At 36.3% G+C, this 4,182-nt stretch overlaps 1 long non-coding RNA gene across 1 annotated transcript; it reads right to left on the bottom strand.

Annotated features, from left to right (window-relative positions):
* LOC109130973 lies at positions 2,585–3,828 on the bottom strand. The gene is made up of 3 exons (XR_002036729.1): positions 3,738–3,828; positions 3,530–3,608; positions 2,585–2,895 (listed from the first exon to the last, which is right to left on the bottom strand). It is a non-coding gene; the product is annotated as an uncharacterized LOC109130973 (long non-coding RNA).

Raw genomic sequence — 4,182 nt, 5'->3', positions numbered from 1 at the left:
GTTAGACAAAATAAATTATTATACTTACATATCTATCAAATAATTTGTTCAAACAATTTCAAATATTGTTGTATAAACAGTTGTCTACACTATCGAATTTCAAAAGAGAGGACTGCCTCATGCACACATACTTCTATGGCTGCCAGAAGATCATAAAAGCCTACACCAAAGGATATAGATAATTACATATCAGCAGAAATACCAGATAAAGATAAAGATCCAGAAGGTTACAAGTTGGTAGAGCAACACATGATGAATGGAACATGTGGAAAAGATCGTCTATCCTCTCCATGCATGGAAAAAGGAGTTTGCAGTAAGAAATTCCCAAGAGAGTTTGTACCACACACAAAAATGAACGATGCAGGGTATATCTTATATCAGCAGCAGAACAACGAAAGATTTGTGATGAAAGGGCAAACACGATTGGATAATCTTTATGTTGTTCCTCACAATCTAGATATTTTGAAGAAGTACAAAACCCATATCAATATAGAATGGTGCAATAAGTCAAGCGCTATCAAATATCTCTTCAAATACATTACAAAAGGCGTGGATAGAGCAACATTCATAATTTAGAAGGGAACTGGTGAAAATATTCAAGGATCTGGAAATGGTTCTGAGCCAAAACCACGAAATGAGATAAAATGAGTATCTCGATTGTTGTTATTTATCAGCATGTGAAGCCATGTGGAGAATATTTAAATTTAATATTCACCACCACAATCCTGCCGTCCAACAACTACCGCTACACCTTCCTGGGGAGCAATGCACAGTATTTGGCGGAAAAGAGAAACTTCCAAGTGTTGAATTTTGTTACGGACATGGGAGGACGATGCTTACAGAGTATTTTGAAATGAATAAGATATGTGAAGTAGCCGGAAGTTGAAATATGTGCAGATGCCATTAGAGTTTTTTGTGGGATAGTGACAACAAAATGTACCGTAGACGAAAGCAACGGGGAAACGTGGGAAGGGTCGTAAACATACACCCTACAGCAGGTGATTTGTATTATCTCTGAATCATGCTCAACAATGTCAAGGGTACAACAAGTTTTGATGATTTGAAGACTGTTGGAGGTGTTCTACATGAAACTTTTAAAGCAGCATGTTATGCAAGAGGTTTGATAGATGGAGACAAAGAATGGCATGAAGCTATGGATGAAGCCTCACAATGGGCAACATCATATCTACTTAGAAGCCTATTTGTCTTAATCTTGATATATTGTGAAGTTTCACAACCTCTAAAGCTATGGAATCACTGTTGGGAGTATATGGCAGATGACGTACTATGAAAGCAACAAAGAGTTCTAAATTTCCCTAGATTAGAACTAAAACTGGAAGAATTGAAGCTGTACACACTGATCGAAATTGAAACACTCCTACACCAGCATGAAAGGTCACTAACAGATTATCCATAAATGCCTCAGCCAGAGAAAACAATATTGGAAGAACTAAAGAACTCCTTACTTCAGCAAGAGTTTCAGTTCAACATACAAAAGGAGAAAGCAACACATGATGAATTATTCAGGAAGCTCAACCATGAACAAAAAAAAGTTTACGATGATGTGCTCAAGTCTGTGACAAATAAAGAAGGCAAGTTATTCTTTTTATATGGAGCTGGAGGTACAGGCAAAACATTTCTGTATAAGACTATTATCTCTGCTCTAAGATCAAAAGGCAAAAGTGTGATTCTAGTAGCATCAGCTATTGCAGCTTTACTCCTACCAGGCGGCAGAACGACACATTCAAGGTTCAAGATACCAATCACGGTTCATGAGGATTCAATTTGTGAAATTAAAGCAGGATCAATGCTAGCGCAGGTACTCAGTATGGTGGGTCTTACTATTTGGGATGAGGCACCTATGGCACACCGCCATACATTTGAAGCGGTCGACCAAACATTGAGAGATATTTTATCAGTTGGTGATAAAACAGCTATCAACAAAACATTTGGGGGCAAAACAGTTCTTCTAGGTGGAGATTTTCGTCAAATCTTACCAGTGATACCACAAGGAACAAGACAAGAAACAGTCTGTGCAGCAATAAATCATTCATATTTATGGGAGTCGTGTCAGAAATACATGTTATTACATAATATGAGAGTGGACCCGGAAGAAAAGAAATTTGGAAAATGGATTCTGCAAGTTGGGGATGGAGATGCACCACAAAAAAACCAGGATCTAGATGAAGATCAAGAAGAAGATAACATCATAAATGACAAAAGTCTAATGCTACAAGAGACAGATAACCCACTACATGTCCTATGCCAATCAGTATTCCCGAATTTTGCCAACACATATCAAGACTTGGATAAGCTTAAAGGTACAACAATCTTGACTCCAAGAAATGATACTGTTGATGAGATCAATGAATATTTGCTATCAAAAGTGCCTGGTATTGCAAAAGAATATTTAAGCGCAGATACTATCGGTCAAGATGACACACAAACAGAAGAAGGATTTGAGATGTCATATCCATTGGAGTATCTTAATTCACTAGAGTTTCCAGGATTACCAGTACATCGACTATGCCTAAAGGTTGGTGTCCCTATCATGCTACTTAGAAATCTCAACCAAAAGGAAGGGTTATGCAATGGAACAAGGCTTATTGTCACTCATTTGGGAAACAAAGTAATAGAAGCTGAAATACTTTCAGATACAGAAGAAAAAAAAAAGTGTTAATCCCCAGGATTATACTATCACCACAAGACTCTAAGCATCCATTCACTCTAAGAAGACGTCAGTTCCCGGTAAGAATGTCCTATGCTATGACAATAAATAAAAGCCAAGGGAAAACCTTGAAAAAAGTGGCATTATATCTCCCAAATCCATTGTTCAGCCATGGCCAACTATATATTGCTTTGTCACGTGTCACATCCCCAAAAGGTCTCACAATCCTAGACACATAAAAAAAAAACGAAGGGAACTATGTCACAAACATATTCTACAGAGAAGTTTTCAGAGGTCTACCAGCAGTTTCATGTAAGTAATTAACACCGAAACTCCACTAACGACATTTTATGACTCTTACCAAACACCAAATAAAAACAGCAATGAACCTTCTGGTCACTATTATATTTGACACTATAAAGAAAGAAACTAACTACTATTTATGTACTCTTACGCAGATGAACAAGGTGGCAAATGAAACCAAGAAACACACATTTTCGCAACATGATTATCAAAATCCACATATGCCGGTAAAAGATCAAACCATTTGTTATTCAAATCAACCATATCGTTTATTTAAAACAGATAATCAAATACTCAACTAATCATGTTTTCTGTTTTTCCAAATCAAAAAGGGTTAACAACAAGATCTAAGAGAGATCAAAGAAGGGAGCAAGAAAGCTAAATATTTTGTAATAAAATAACTTTCAATTTTAACAAATTTTTCTCATTAAACAGTTAAATCTTATCCAACAAGCCTTTTTCAATAGATGTTCCTCACACAACAAAACAAACACTCATGATAATCCCATCAAGTTTAATCACTTTCCAAACCAACAATCAAATTCTTCAAATACTTACAAATTGCCCATTGTTGCGACAACCAAATAACGAGAAGCAGATATTGACCATATAGATCCTCGTTGCTGGCTTTTATAATCTGGGAAAAAAACAAACAACGTGAAGCTGAATCACAGAGATCGGAGAAAACTGAATCAGAGGTACCAATGGAGAAGATCAATGGTGTTAACGAGTCAGAGAATATTGATAGAGATGAAATAGAACTAACGTTTCTACAGCGACCGGTGTTTACAAGGAGCAAATATCGGGCGAGAAGAATGTGGTGTTGCAGCCGGCGAGTATCGGGCGAGAAGAATGTGTTCTTGCTTCCAAATAAAGAAGAGGGTAAAGTTTAGTTCTCTCACATGATTGACTTTTCAGACAATTTCACTAATTAAAAATAATGGTCTTTAACCGACATTGTTAGTTTGTTACTTTGTTAGGATTAAATTGATTGTGTTAAGAAGATATAAAGGAAAAAAAAATTGTAATTGTATAGTAAGATTTGTAATCCAACCACACAAATAACGTAAGGTGTATGTATATTTTGGCATTAAAAACAAAAAATATTTGACAAACAATCCAAATCTTTACTTCCCTTCTTCATCCTATAAATCAAATTGGGGGGGGGGGGGGGGGGAGAAACTATTACCATACAAACAATAAAAACAATT

Source organism: Camelina sativa, chromosome 19 (assembly GCF_000633955.1).
Source record: "Camelina sativa cultivar DH55 chromosome 19, Cs, whole genome shotgun sequence".
Classification (NCBI taxonomy): Eukaryota; Viridiplantae; Streptophyta; class Magnoliopsida; order Brassicales; family Brassicaceae; genus Camelina; species Camelina sativa.
This window is presented reverse-complemented; position numbering and strand designations above follow the sequence as displayed.